Source organism: Tenrec ecaudatus, chromosome Y (genome assembly GCF_050624435.1).
Source record: "Tenrec ecaudatus isolate mTenEca1 chromosome Y, mTenEca1.hap1, whole genome shotgun sequence".
Classification (NCBI taxonomy): Eukaryota; Metazoa; Chordata; class Mammalia; order Afrosoricida; family Tenrecidae; genus Tenrec; species Tenrec ecaudatus.
This window is the reverse complement of record NC_134549.1, coordinates 1,319,818-1,336,694: the sequence shown is the minus strand read 5'-3', so window position 1 is coordinate 1,336,694 and position 16,877 is coordinate 1,319,818.

Sequence of the window (16,877 nt, the reverse complement as noted above, 5' to 3'; positions counted from 1 at the left end):
TTCCATGTCTTATACAGTCTGCTGTCTCCCTTCTCCCATTTTTCAGCTGTTTGTCCCCTTGGGGTAGGGGTGGGGAGTATCTGTCAATCATGTGATTGGTACCTAAAATTATACTCCTAGTAGAACTCAAAATTCTTCAACCAAATTGATCTCACAGGACTTTTTACCCAACTTTATTAAGCACTATTTTTCTTGTGGTGGACCATTTTTATATCTTACCCTAAATAAATGGGAGCAAAACAAACAACAATCTGAGTCAGAATGAGATGTACCAACTATATTGCAAAGCAAAAAATTACAACTAAAAAAGTGGGACAATGCATAATTACAAGGTAGTTAATGAATCAAGCAGATATATCTTTGGAACCAACTTGAAGGCAAGTAACAGCAACAAAGTATCTGACTTGTAAATGTTAATCAGATATAAAGCTAGATCTCCAAAATTATAGTTGGAAATTTCAGTGCCTCTCTCAACAAGTGATAAAGTAGACAGAAAATGATCAGGGACATAGCAAATTATATTGACATTATAATCAAATGAAACAAATCACATATACAAAACATCCAACAAACAATGATAACATATACATTGTTTTCTATTATACATATACATTGATCATATTTATTCATCACTGGTTTGACAATTTTCAAAAGCAATGAGGAAAAGATAGTCTTTTCAACAAATGTTGATCAGATAATTAGATCTTCATAGCAACAGAAAAATCTTGGATCTCTACTTAATCTAGTTATAAAAATGTTTAGCCTTGGGTTGAGAAAAGAGACTATACAATAACAATAATAACAAACTATAATACATCATTTTCAAAACATATCAGAACTAGAAAGAACTCAATATTAAGATACAGAAAGCTAGGTGATACAATCTGCCAAAATGCTCCCATAAATATACAAGATACTCTATCATAACAGTACAGGAGTCTTTTCTGTAATACCAAATGGTAGGCCACAAAGCAAGCCTCAATATATTTATAACAACAAAATAGTACAAAGCATTGTCTGGGATTACAACACTGTAAAATCATAAATCAGAAGAATCTGTATGGAGTGGGCAGGAGGAACATCAAGTACATGGAATAAAGCCCTGCTTTAAAACCACTTACACTTTTAGGTACCATCAAGTCAGTTTTGACCCATTATAACTGTATGCACAACAGAACAAAATATTGCCTGGTCCTGCACCAGGTTCACAATTGTTCTGACTCCTGAGCTGATGGTTGACAACCACTTTGTCAATCCATCTCATTCTCTGTTTCTGCTGCCTCTCCACTTTACCAAACATGATGTCCTTCTCCAAGGACTTGTCTCTTCTGAAAAAAACAAAACAAAAGACATTCAAAGAATGTAATATTCTTCCCTTTAAGTCTCATTCTGACTTTACTTCTTTCAAGACAGATATGTATGTCTTAGAGCAGTCCATGGTAATTTTAATGTTCTTCTCCAGCACCACAATTCAAAATGCATTGAGTCTTCTTTGATCTTCTTTATTCAGTGTCCAACTTTCACATGCTTTCTTTCTTCTTGAGTCATGGTCTTAATGTCCTACCACAGTGTATCAGTTCTTCTGTCATTAGTATTCACTGCATCAAATATATTTTCAAACTGTTTCCAAAATCAGATGGAATCGCTGAAAGTCTTATTATGGCTCTCGTGTACTTGTTTTAATTTTTTTAACTTGTTTATTTTCTTTAGTTTTCATCTGAACTTACATATAAGCGATTGATTATTTGATCTTGACCTTGCTTTAGTTGTTAAGCTTCTCTATACTCCCACGTATGTAGTCAATTTTATTTCTGTGAATTCCATATGTAAAGTCTCCTTTTGTGTTGGTTAAAAAGCTATGAACATGTTGTTGGTCTTGCAGAAGTCTACCAAGTAATCTCCAGCTTCATTTTTATCACCAAGTCCACATTTTCCAACTACTGTCCTTTCCTCTTTGTTTCCAACTTTTTCATTCTAGTCACTAATAATTATCAATGCATCTTGATTGCATATTTGTTACTTCCAACTGAAGACATTGGTAGAAGGCATCAATTTTATCACTAGCACATAAAATTAAACAACAGTTGATTTGACTGAATTTCCTTGCAGTCAGATAGATATGATCCTATCACAAGCAGGATTTGTGGCTCCTTCTCAACAGCCCTGGACAGCTGCACACACTTTCAAACAAGAGTTGGAAGACCAGGTTCTCCCAAATCACATTTCTTTCTCCCCAAAGCCTACCAGCATCATCCTTCTGCCTTTGAGGGAAGCAGCCCTTTATCAAATCAGGGTTATAAATTTTCCATTCAGCTTTTGCATTCTACTTTTGCTTTATTATAGGTTGATCTGTGTACCTTTTCCTTACTTTCTCATCCTAGTTTCAGTGATATTTCTCTTGCAAATACAGACATGTAATCCTCTTAATTAATTGATGATTACTTGGTGGTAAATCCTACCACCAATCCATCACCTTCCATTTCACTCCTCTTTTCCTAGTGAATTACACTTCCACATTAATAAGTATTATTGAAACTCATAAAACTGTTTTTTTCCAGTATAAGCATTTCCTAGAAAACTACTTATTATTTCTACTATCACCTGCTCCCTGCTGTGTCCCTCACTTATCCAGCTCTTTGTGTTCATCTTTTTATAGTACGATAGCTTTCCCACCATAGATCTCTCCTGCATAAGCCAACCATCCATACACAAACGAGGAGTCCACATACCACAACTGCAGCACAATGACATGGAAATAACATCAAACACCGGACACTATAAAAAATGTAGGAAAAAAATCTAGCAACTGAAAATCATTGAAATCTAATGAATTACTATGAAAAGGGGGCCCTGAAGCTACCTGAAATAGGATTTAAAAGAATAATGTTTACAACCTTGCCAAAGATATGGGAGACATTTTTGAAAACAATGAAAGAAATTGAGAAGTTAAAAACCTCACACACTAAGGAAACACAGAAGATAAACATTGAGGTAACAAATAAACAATATAGTTGGAGAACTGTGGAGTAAAAACAAACAAACAAACTGTGGAATAGACTGAGAGAAGAAGAAAACAGAACTGTGAATTTGAGACAATAGCGATGACTACAGCTAAAGAGAGAAACAATCCAAATAAGCAACACACACACACAGCTGAAGAAACAATCCAAATAAACCACACACACGCATACACGTGTGAGCACACATGCACAAAATCCAAAGAAACCTTGAGGATGATGAGGACACCATCAAGGGAAACAACCTACAGCTACATCACAGACAACTCAGGCTTCTTAGGCAGCACTTGCAGGGTGGCAGATCACATCACAACCACAAATATTCGCCAACACAAGTGCCAAAGTGGTGCTGACTGAGATGACTGGGGTATTAGGCCACCAGTCACGCAGCTGGCAATGCAGGAGGCAGGGGTACCAGGGTGGATTAGAGGTCAGTCACATGCTGGGAAGATCCCTGGGATGCTGTGAGGCTTGATTGTGCATCCCAGACACCCATTTAGCCTCCCAGTCCCCAAACCCAGCTATCATGTGTGGAGCTCACGACATCACCCTTACTGTGGCACCATCTTCCCAGATGTCTCCTAAAACAGATATTTCAAAGTCTATTTTGAAGTACAATTCTCTCATGGTAGAATTATATTTATCAGCACCCAAAAAATGCAATCAACACAATATTATTCAAATTTAAGAAATAGCCACAAAATGTACTGATAAAGAAATTGCAGAAGTCTACCAACTTATTCAGTCAGAAATTAAACATGCGATCAAGATATCATCATAATTACTTATTATCAGAATACCAAATTTGGAATGAAAAAGGATGTGTGGTAATTGGAAAAGAGAGTATTGGTGATAAAAATAGAACTGGAATCACATGATAGACTTTTTAAGACCAACTTACTCATAGCAAATGCCATGCTTAGAGAACTGGTGGAAATAGTACACCTCATGAGTTTCCAACAGACATTCCAGAACCAAAGGAAACATCAAATTAAATGATAATTTGTGCGCTTTTTTGTCTTGTACTTTTAATAATAATTATAGATATTAACTATAAGCTTGGTGCAGTTGCATGACTGTTAAAAATACAAGTATGAAACTTTAAGAATATTTTCTGATTTATTTTATTATCTGATGTTGTTTTTAGTGATTATAATAAGATGAGCTAAACTTTAAGAATGTTTTCTGATTCATTTTATTATCTGATGTTATTTTTAATGATTATAATAAAATGAGCTATTTAACGCTAAAAGCAATATCTTAAAATTTTATTCATAAGCACAATAAAATAATTAGATCCAATGTGGCCCCAGCTCTCCACCATGACTTCCTAACTACAAATTGTTTTAAATATTTGCTTATTTCTATTTAAGATAGTAAAGCAGCATAGACATTAAAAGGGGATAACATGTTCTGGTCTTTGTAGGAGCATACTGATGCCCATCTGATATATGTACCTATTAATAATACCCAAAGAAAAATTAGGTTATGTTAATATGAGCATACCATTTTTAAATTTTTTTCTTTAATATTTTATTGGGGGCTCATACAATTCTTATCGCAATCCATACATACATCCATTGTGTCAAGAACATATGGATATTTGTTGCCATCATCATTCTCAAAATATTTGCCTTCTATTTGAACCCTTAATATCTGCCGCTCATTTTCTCCTTACCTCCCCACTCCCCACTACCTCATGAACCCTTCATCATTCATATAATTATTATTATTATTTTGTCATTTATTACACTGTCCAATGTCTCCCCCCGCCTTTTTCTCTAATGTCCCTCCCCCAGGGAGGAGGCTATATGTAGATTCTTGTAATAAGTTTCCCCTTCCTACCCCACATTCCCTCCACCCTCCAGGCATCACCACTCTCACCACTGGTCCTGAAGGAGTCATCTGTCCTGGATTCCCTGTGTTTCCAGTTGCTATCTGTACCAATGTACATCCTGTGGTCTAGCCAGATTTGTAAGTTAGAATTGGGATCATAGCAGTGGGGGGAGGGGAGAGAAACATATAAGAGCTAGAAGAAAGTTATATGCTTCATCATTGCTTCCCTGCACCCTGACTGGTTCATCTCCTCCCCACAACCTTTCAGTAAGGGGTGTCCGGTTGGCTGCCAATGGGTTTTGAGTCTCCACTCTGCACTCACCCACATTTACAATGATATGATGTTTTGTTTCTTGATGCTTGTTACCTGACCCCTTCGACAGCTCATGGTCACACAGGCTGGTGTGTTTCTTCCATGTGGGCTTTGTTGCTTCTGAGCTAGATGGCCACTTGTTTATCTTCTAGCCTTTAAGGCCCAGACGATATATCTTTTGAAAGCTGGGTGAGCATACCATTTTAAATAATGGTAATAGTTTTGAATATGTACAATACTTTTGCTTTTTAAATGTTGCCCTTTTTGTATTAGAATAATGATTTCAGTTAGATTTCCAAGGAACAAGAAATTATTTGGTAAATTCCTCTTACCATTAATATATTTTCTGTTGATATATATTATACAAATTTTAATTACATCAAGTTATCACAGTTTTTTATTTTTTTAAACAATAATTTTATTGGGCACTCTAACAGCGCTTATATTCCATACATCAATTGTATCAAGTATATTTATTATAGTTTTTTTACTCTGTGAAACATATATTATAAGGCAGATTTTGTGGCATAAAAGAAAGAAAGCAAAAGCAGAACATAGTTTTGAAGGTTTATTTCAGAGCTCCTAGGTGAGGTTCATGGGTCCCTATTGGGGCCAGAAGTTGGGACCAGAAAAGTCACCCTGCCCGGGAAGGAGGGAAGAGCAGAGAAAGGGATGGAAGCATCCTGAGCACCTGGGCAAGGTTCATGGGTCCCCAGCTGTGGGGATGGAGGGGAAGGGTTTTATAGTACTGGACTGAGATAAAAGCAATTGAGGAATTTTCCATTGTGTCTGGTTGTTTTGTAAGGCGGGCAGTTAGTAACACTGTAACAATGTAACACTGTCCCTGTTTCTGCCTAATATATATATACATACATACACACATATATACATATATATCACACTTGTTTTTACATATATAATATATAAATCACACTTGTTTTTTATAATGTTTTAGAAAATAGAAGTAAAATTCTTTTTTTTTTTTTTTTGTAAAATTCTTTTAAATTACTTAAAATGACTAAATAAACATTCTGTGGAAAACTAACACTGAAGGAAATATAACCAGGACTATAGTCCCTCATTTATAACAGGGAATCTGGGAAGCTAATATTCCATAGTAGGAAAGACACTACTTTGGTAAATTAGAGACAAAGTCCAAGCACATTATCCTGCTTTAAATGTCATTCCCACAGATTATCTCATAACAGCTATGCTGCCTTAAAGTGAGCACATGGTTGATTCTGTCTCCCTGTAGAAGCAGACATTCTTGGATTATCCCCTCCTGCCTAAGCACCCATTCCCCCTCATGTATTCCCCCAATGCAGGTGTTGGGTTTCCTCACCTGTGAGCTCAGGGACTTTACTGTGATTACCACCCACTTTGGGACATATGTAACTCCTGAATATGCATGACTAATGGCTACCTATAAAAACCCCAAAACAAAAAAGACATTCTCTACTCTGAGATCCCCTCCTTTCCTCTCCCTCCTTCCCTCTTCCCCTTGGGCCAGTCTCTCTCTCTCCTCCTCCCACACCCCCAGTTGGTCCATCAAGAGGGGCTGAAGCGAGCATACTACAATGAAATGTGTGTGACTTCTTCATTTTATCTTCTCTCCTACCTCTCCTATTGTCTATAACTTACTATAATCTTGGTAGTTATAAGCATACAATTTCACCTACAGTTATATTGTTAGAGGCTGGTTACCCTGACAATATTCCTTACTATTATAAGTATTTGAAAGCTGAAAATATAAACCTCTGTGCCTCTAGCTTCCATAGTAGATGACGTTGTTAGGTACCTCCAGTTGACCCTAACCCATAGCAACCCCATGCATTACATAATAAAATACTGCTCCACCCCATACCATCACCATAACTGCTCCCTACCTTGAGTCCATTTTTGTCTCTATCAATCCATCTCCTGGAGGGTCTTCCTCTTTTTCTCTACCCATCTACTTTATCAAGCATGATGTCCCTGTCTAGGAACTGCTCTGTCTTTACAACAGGTCCAAAGTATGTGAGATGGAGTCTTGCTATTCTTTCCTCTAAAGTAGTACTCCAACCTTACTTTTTTCTGTTTTTTGCCGTTAGCTACCTAATAGAACTTACAAGCTTTGGGATGACACCAGGAACATAATTTATGAAAAAATCAAAAATATCAATGAAAAGATGTAAACAAAAGAAAAGATTTAAGGAGGAAGAATCTAAAACTCTAGATGTCCTAAATTAAAAGGTTAGAATCCTAGCACTCATAGAGATACTGAAAGAATAACTATTGTAGGTGTCAAAACTGATTTTAAAATACAGATATATTGATCAATTGACTCAACAAAACTATAAAAATAAAATTTAAGTACTTTAATTGAGTTAGAAACCAAAAAGTAAGAATACCTTCAGCATATATCAAACAGAAGGAAAAAAACAAGGTGAGAGTTGCAGTCTGAAGATTCTATGAGCAAAATATGCCTGAAGCTAACAAGATAGGAAGAATACACACACCCTGTACTAAAAAGAACTAATTGACATTCAGCCTTTTCAAGAGGTAGCATATTAGCAAGAACTAATAGTGCTAAAGGAGGAAGTCTATGTTGCACTGAAAGGATTAGCCAAAGACAAGGAACCAAGAATTGATGACATAGAAATTGAAGTATTTCAATTTGCTGATGAAGCACTGTAAATACTTGTCTATGCCAGACAATTTGGAAGAAAGCTACATCATCCATTCATGGCTCAGGAAATCAATAGATCTCATGACAATTAATTGTAGAGCCAAGCAAGACCAAATCTTTGACCACTACAGTCTTTTCGCCATTTTTCATGATGCTAGATATTGGTTCAGTATGAGGATTTTTGGTGTCCTTTATCTAATGAAGGTTGCAATCCTTGATTGTCATCAACTTCAAGTCCTCATCCCTTTCAGCAGGCAAAGTTGCATCATCTGCATATCACAGTAGTTAGTAAGCCTTCCTCCAATCCTGATGTCACATTATATAATCTTCATATAATGTTCTTCTTTATATAATTTAGCTTTTCTAATTTGTTCTGTATACATATTGAATAGGTGTGGTTAGAGGATACAATGATGACAAAAACTTCCTGCTTTTAAAACATACACTATCTTTGTTTTGTTCTCAGATTGCATATATGGCCTGTTTCTAGTCCTTGGTTTCTCAACCTCTAGCTACCCTGCTAAAGCAGTGTTACAGAGCTTTAATGGTGCCACTGATAAACACACCCCATTGTGCCATAAGGGTCACCCAGAAAGTGTTTCTCTTTAGCTTTAGATGAGCGTACCAATTGCCCCAACTTAAGCATCTTTAGTCACCCAACTCCACAGTGAGCCTCCTGCTCAAACGTACTCTGGTTTATTTGCATTGTTCTGTTTCAATATCTAGTCTTGGTTTTGCTGCTGCTCCTCTGTGCTGTTCCTTTGCTGCTTCTCTGGTGTCACAGCTCAGTCTCTTTATCAAGGAGTTTCAATGCACAGGGTCACAAGATTCAAAGGACATGCTCCACCCTTGGCTCTTCATTCCTGAAGGTAGTGAGATACCCACTCATGCTTCTGAGATACTAACTTTAATATCCAGAAGGATGGCAAAATTGACTAATCCTCTCATTAGAATTTCATGATTATTTTTAATAGTTTTATTGGTATAAAAGTCACAATTTAATAGTTCAATTTCATTAAAATTTGTTCAATCATCACCACAATTACAGAATATTTTCTTCTTGTATTCATTATTTTTTCTGTCCACTTCCTGTTCCTCTTCCTCCACTACCTAAATAAAAGAGAAAATGCTCAATGAAAAATAAAGCATAAAAATTAATTATCAAAACAACTTTAAAATGGGTCAAAAGGCAAATCAAATGGTAAACATATTACATTCTAACCTAACTGCCTGCCATAATCTACTTTACAATGCCATTTGTCTGATAGCAAGGCTATTCACATCCTGGACTATGGAAAAAGGGAATTCAGTGGAGGCTTAATCCTTGTGGGGAAGCTGAAAATGGATTTTGAGTTTCCACTGTGATCTGTAGCTACTCCAAACCTAGTGTTCATAATTTAAACCCTGGTACCATATCGTTCTTTGGATTTTATTATTTATAATCACATATTTATAATTTATGGATCACACTGGCTGATTTGCTTCTTCCATCTGGACTTTTGATCCCTGTATAGGTTCCATATGAACACAATGAAGTATTCTGGAATTCCTATACTTCTTAAGGCTATTCATAGTCTGTATCCACACAGTCAAATAATATTAGATAGTCAATGAGATGTGAGTAATCATCTTTTTTGTACTCTCTGCTCTAGCCAAATTAATTTCACATAAAATAGGAAACCTCCCTATTTTAGGTGCCTCCCTATTTTAGAAGGGCCGAAGTTAAAGTAGGAGCTACTGAGTTGGTGGCATAATACCATCTCAGTTTTGTTTCAATATATGTGTATGGAGTTTTTGTGATTCAAAACACCAGTAGGAATTTTCTCACTAAATATACAAGGAAGAGATCAAACAAGATCTGTTAGGAACAGAAGATGGTGAATTTTTTACTGAAAAGATTATTTCAAACATCACTCCAGAAAAATCAGAATATCATTATACCATCAAGAGGTCTCACACAGGGGATGGCAAGGGAGTAAACATTTAGAAAGCCTCTGAAAGGAAAGAAGACTAATGAAGTCCTATGATGCTTCAAGCAAGAGAAAATGAGGAGAAGACATGAAACTTCAAACAAAATATAAAGACAATAAAAAACCTCATGAAAGTGAATGAACAGATATTGGAAAAGATGGTAGCTAGTGCCTTGATCTTACAAATAGACAAATCAGATAGAAAAGAAACATTTTGTATGTAACAATTGCAGGAAAGCCTTTAGTTAGTGAACAAGTCTATCAAAACATAAGAGAATCCACACAGAAAAGAAGCCCTGCAAGATGTTAAAGCTGTCAGGCATAGCTCTAATCTAGTGGTGCATCAGAAATCTTCCAGTAGTGAGTCATACTTTATTTGAACCAAGATATCCACAGTGGAAAATATGATTCTGATAGAGAGATTATGGACCACTAGAAAATTCACATTGGAAAAAAGCTGTAAAAATGGGAAGGCTTTCATCTTGGGGAAGATCCTAAAAAAACACATGAGAGGCTTCATCATAGAGAGAATCCCTACAAATGTAATGACAATGATATGGCTTTTACTTTTTAAAAGTCCTTTTTCACCTAATACTGACAACTTATTTATCACCAGAGAATGTACACTGGAGAGAAATCCTATAAATGTAAAAGATGTAAGAAAACCTTTAGTCCGACTTCTCAAATGTTCTACATTTGAGGTCCCACACAAAGGAAAAACTCTATAAATGTGAATGTGGGAGATCCAATTGTTATAATTTACTCAACACCAGAGAAAACATAATGAGAAAGAAACCTCATCAATAACATATTATTGGTTGTAAGGTTTGCTACTTTTCTGGAAAGCCATTTGTCAACATCATCAAGCTTAATTCTACTTTTAAGAATCCATAAAGAATAAGTAATCCTACTTATGCAGTCATCACCAACAAGGATATTCATGTCAACCTACTCAACAACTTTTAAGTCAATTCTGATTCTTAGTGACAATATAGGACAGGAAAGAATTGCCATATAGTGTTTCCAAAGGTATAAATCTTTACAGAAGCACTTTGTTGTATTTTCCTCACATGGAGTTGCTGATAGATTGGAGATGCTGATCTTTGGGTTAGCAGCTGAGTGCACAACCACTATACCACCATGGACCCCATGGGACAATACTATTCCATTTTTTCATAACTTTTCTCTTGAATGTGTTTTCTGTTTCTTAAAACACATGAGAAGGTTTGAAAGTCATGGGAAAATGGAATTAAAAGATACTGGAATTCTAAAATCAACTCTTTAAAGCCCCCTCACATAGAAAAAAATGGGAAGGAATAATGCAAAGTAGAAGGTTAAATTTATTACATCTAGAGGATGTGATTGTAGCTGATTTTTCTTTATATCTAAAATGTTACAGTTATGGCATGCACCATTACTATTAACCTTTTTCTATTATCCCAGCATCTTTCCAAAAGCCAAGGACACACAAGTGAAGGCAAAAGGAGACACTTGCTCCCAGGTTCGAGTCTAATTGGGTTCTAGATACAGTGCATAAATATATTACAAAGCATTACAAATATAAAATTTCCTGGTTGAGGCAGCCAAGCAAGTTTGGAGAAAGTGTGTTTGCTGATGCAACATTACTGTCACTGTCTAATCATTTTTAATTTGAGGATGGGACACAACTTAGTGATTTCAAGAGGTCACTTGAATTGGGGTTGAAGAGCAACCTCAAGACTTCCCTGGACATTCTTTACCCTCATTTTGGTCCTGCAAGGGGCAAATCACTTTCTTTGATAGCTTGTTTCCTGTTTAGTAGGATCAAAATAAATGTCAATCCGATTTTTAAAAAGAGATCCATCTGGCATTACCTCTGACATTAGTACATTTTTTCTTGATCTCTTTTTGTATAAGATATGCTAAGCACATTTTTCCTTATTCCCAACTCCTAATTCTAGGTCTTTGTACATTTCATTTTAATATTTGACTTTTTGTTTTCAAGCTCTCCATTTAAATTTTCTAATAGCTTTTCTATTTCTTCATTTATTGCATTTTTCTTAAGTTACCATATATTCTCATGTATAAGTCAAAATTTTCAGCTCATTTTTAATGCAGTTTTGGGGGTAAAATTTGGTTCCTTGGCTGATATTTGAGTAGGCTTCTACTTTAGTATATATGGTACTTTAAGTAATTTTCAGAGAATCTACTTCTACTTTGATCCTTTCCTTCATCCTGTTTTTTTAATGACCTTTTGCTTTCTTTCTAAATGAAGTTCTTAATGTCCTCTCATAGCTCATCAGATCTTCTGTCATCAGTTCTCAATGGAACTACATAAGCAGTTCTTCAGATATTTCTCAATTCAGGTGGGATGGAGTCAAGGTTGTATGTTGGGGTTCATAAGCTTGCTTTAATTTCCATCAGCTTCAACTTGAACTTAATTGGTGTTCAAACAATTGGTGTTCTGTTCCAAAGCTGTTCCCTTGCATCATGTTGATATTAGTGTTTCCATCTTATCATCAGATGTAGTCAATTTGATTTTTGTGTTTTCCACATGGGAAAATCTATGTGTTACTCATTGTGTTGTTGAAAAGGTGTTTGTTATGAACCAGTTGCTGGTCTTGAAAATTTATTTCATGTGTTCTTCTTTCTTTCTGTCACCAACAGCATATTTTCCAACTACTCCTCCTCCTCATGTCCAGCTTTTGCATTTCTATTCACCAGTAAGTAATTATAATGCATTTGATTACATGTTAAATTAATTTCACACTAAAGACATGCAATTTATTTATCACTAACTTTAGTCCATAAATTTAAGTAATAGTTGTATTGATAGGATTTTCTTGAATGTGGATAAATGTTTTCCTCTCATAGGTAGTCCTTTTTGAAGGTGAAGGAAGTGCCGTTCCTCTTGATTTTGTCATTACCAGCATAGTAAACTGTATGATTTTCTGATTCAAATCATCTAAATAGATATGGATCTTTAGGCATTCCATTTCATGCTTGACAACTTCCCAGCATTCCACAATTCAAACTGTATACATTCCAAAACCAATATTAGAATATTTTGCATTTGTTTCAATCTTCCTCAACAAATATAGATCTTGAAGGATCCACAATTACAGGTTCTACTCTATTTAAGCCACCATGGTCATTTCTACTTAGAGAGAGCAGTTCCTCCACAATCCTTCCAACCCAAAGGGCTTTATCTTCTGTCACTGTCTCAAAAAATGTTCTACTTCCATTCATTAGGCCTTCAATATCTAACATTGTATTGATGTTTTAATATATAAACTTTTAAGGTGTTAATTTCTTTGTAGTGGACAGTCTGATTCTTCTTTGCAGTCTGTTCTTAATCTGGAAGCTCTGCTGAAGCCTTTTCATTTTGGGTGACCCTTCAGGTATTTGAAATACCAGTGACATAACTTCCAGCTCTACAGCAAAACACAAGTTACCATACTACAAGAAACAAATAAGTGGTGGGAAAATACAGCATGTTAGATAATTGGAACAAAGAGAGTCAAAGTTATGAAAATGTAGTCATTGTGTTAGACAGGTTCTCTAGAAAAACAAAACCAGGAAACCCATGAAATGTATATATTTATATAAAACATAAAGAAATAAACAGCTACAGGATGGTATAAATGGTTCAGTTCAACTCACTTTCACTAGACACTTAATATACTGTCAGTCTTTCAACTCAGAAGGTCTTTTGGGCACAAGTCAAGGAAGCAGTCAGCTGAATCTTCTATAGAGCATACAGACAGTCTGACCACAGGCAGTAAACAGCAGAGCAGGTCACTAACAGTAAGCCAGATGACAGAGTTCAACAGTCCCCAGCTCAAGTGATGTCTACAACAGCAATACGGTGAAGCAGGTCTCGAAGGAACCTTAAGCTAGAGCTACACAGTCCATAGGTTTGGTGTCCCACAGGTAGTATAGCTTTCAAGTTGATGTAGTGAACTAGCTAAGGCAGTTCTGATCATCAGAGAGCAAGAGACGAAAAGACAAGGTTCACTGAGACATTTATGTCTTTGCCCTTCAATCAAACTGCAATCTTATTAATCTCACATGTGTTTATTGGCAAGATTGACAAAATAAACCTATCTATCACAGTCATAACCAAACAACTTAAGAGAACACATCATTGGGTATGCAGAATCAGTACCATAATCTCAGAGCCACCAGGTCAGGTGGCATAACATAGTTCACAAAGACAATGTGAGTAATGATCAAGGTGTTAGAAGCTCAGGAACAGTAATGTAAGGTGCAAATATTCAGAGACAAATTTTCATAAGCCTGTGTGTTAGTCTGAATAGGCTAGAGAAATTAATTCAGATAAACTCACATATGTATAAGAAAAGAGCTTTATATAAAAGAGCAATTGTACATAGAGACAACATCCTGGCCCAGTTCCGATAAAGTCCCTAAGTCCAATATTAGCCCATATGTCCAATACCAATTTCTAAATTCCTTTCAGACTCATGCAACATATGCAATGATGCCAAATACAGGAAGATCAGAGGTTTGTATGTGGAAAGGATTGTGAATCCAGTGGTGATAGAAGCATCTCCTGGAGTCTGGCTGGCATCAATGTAGATCCATGGGTCTTGTCCACCGGAAGATGAACCAGAGAGAGGGAGTGTCTCACCTTAAGGGAGGAAGTTAGAGAAAAACCCCAGAATACACATGAGAAGGCCATTCCCACAAGGTGACATAAATCAATCTCTGACCTGATTGACCGGTGAGACTCTACCCCTAGAACCTATTTAAGAAGTTGACATGAAATTATTTAACTACCACACCCAGAGACCAGAAAACTAGATTGTGCCCAGCTACCATTATCAATTGTGCTGGAAAAAAATCACATGATAATACCCTGGATAAAATTAAAGAAAAATGTCTAAGAACAATCAAAATTGTAAAAATGACTAGAATTTCTGTTAGGTACTTACATGACTTTACGGATGTGAACAGAACTCACTCCTGGAGTAGAATATGTAACCAACTATTTACTTGTTAATATGGTAGCATATTCCAAAAGGTAAGAGAGAAGGAAAGGAAATAGGAAACACATAAAGTGAGTAAGTGATTGTGGATTGGAGAGATTGCAGTAATGAGTTCTATCTGAGTGTATATGAATTGTGGAATATAAAAAGGATGATCTGCTTGGTAAACCACCTAAACCACATGAAAAAGTTTAAAATAATTGTAATATACAGTATGAAGGTTAAAAGAAATAAAATACCAATGTTTAGATTAGATACACCTTAGTATTCAAAGTAACATTTTTGCTTTGTTATATTTTTTAAAAGTCCTGTGCAGCTTAAACAAGCGGCCATATAGCAAGGAAGCAATAAAGCCCACATCTTCCATTGCACATCAGGGTTTTGGTGTGATCATGAGGTGTCAATGGTATAAGCTATTAGGCATCAGAAGACCTCAAACAAACAATCCTATTGATACAAATGAGGTGGGTCAGAGTGGAGACCCAAAGCCCATGTGTAGACAATTGGACATCCCCTCAACCAAAGGTCACAAGGAAGGGACGAGTCAACCAGGGTGGAGTATAGCACCAAGGAAACACACATAATTCCTCTAGTTCTCTAATGCCTTCTCCCAACCACTATCATGACTCCAGTTCTACCTTACAAATCTGGCTAGACCAGAGTATGTACAATGGTATAGAAAAGAGCTCTTGATACACAAAACCCAGACAGATAAACCCCTGAGGAACAATAAGGAGATTAGCAATACCATGAAGGTAGGGAGCAGGTGGGGGAAAGAGTGGAGAAAAGGAAAATCAGTTGCAACGATGAACTTATAATCAACTGTCCCCCTCAAACACACACCCAGGGAGAAAAACAACTGAAATGTGGGTGAAGGGAGGCAAAAAATGGTATAAGATATAAAAATAATAAATAATTTATCAATAATTCATGAGGGTGGGGTGGTGGTGGGAGGGAGGGAAAAAGGAGGAGCTGATACCAAGGGCTGAAGTAGAAAGAAAATATTTTTAAATTGGTGATGATAACACATGGACAAATGTGCTTGATACAAATGATGCATAAGTGCTGTGCAGCAGCATTAACCAAGGCAATACTTCATTTTGTTTCTTGTCTACTGCTGCTTCTATTAGTATTCATTATGGGATCAAGTAAAATGAAATCCTGTTGTAGGTGCCATCGAATAATTTTCAACTCAACGACACAACATCTTCACAACTGTGCTTATATTTGACCCCTTGTGGCAACCACTGTGCGAATCCATCTTGATAAGAGGGCCTTCTTTTTTGCTATTTTTCTACTTTATTATGCAAGATATTTCTCCAGGGACTACCGGTAGTTTCTTCTCACAACATGTCCAAAGAATGTGAGACAAAGTCTCCTCATCCTCTAATGAACATTCTGGTTATACTTTTTACAAGACAAGGTTGTTTATTCTTTGGAGAGTCTACATAACCATCAATATTATCCACATAACCATCAATAATGAATAATATTGTTTGTCAGCACCTTAATTCAAATACTTGAATTCTTCTTTGGTCTTCCTTACTCACTGCCTAACTTTCACATGCAGATGATGCAATCCAAAATAACCATGGCTGAATCAGGTGAACCTTAGTCTTCAAACTAACTTTCTTGCATTTCAACACTTTGAAGAGCTATTGTGCAGTAGATTTACACAACACAGGGATTGTTTGATCTCTTAACTGCTGCTTCCATTAATATTGTTTGTGGATGCAAGTAAGTTGATATAATTGACAACCTAAATCTTTTATCATTTTATTAGGGGATTATACAACTCTTATCGCAATCCATACATAGATTAATTGTATAAAGCACATTTGTACATTCATTGCCCTCATCATTCTCCAAACAATTGCTCTCCATTTAAGCCCCTGGCATTAGCTCCTCATTTTTACCCCTCCCTCCCATTCCCCCTTCCTCATGAACCCTTGATAATTTATAAATTATTTTTTGTCAGATCTTACACTGTCCGACATTTCCCTTCACCCACTTTTCTGTTGTCTACCCCTCAGGGAGAAAATTATATGTAGATCCTTGCAATTGGTTCCCTCTTTCCATCCCACC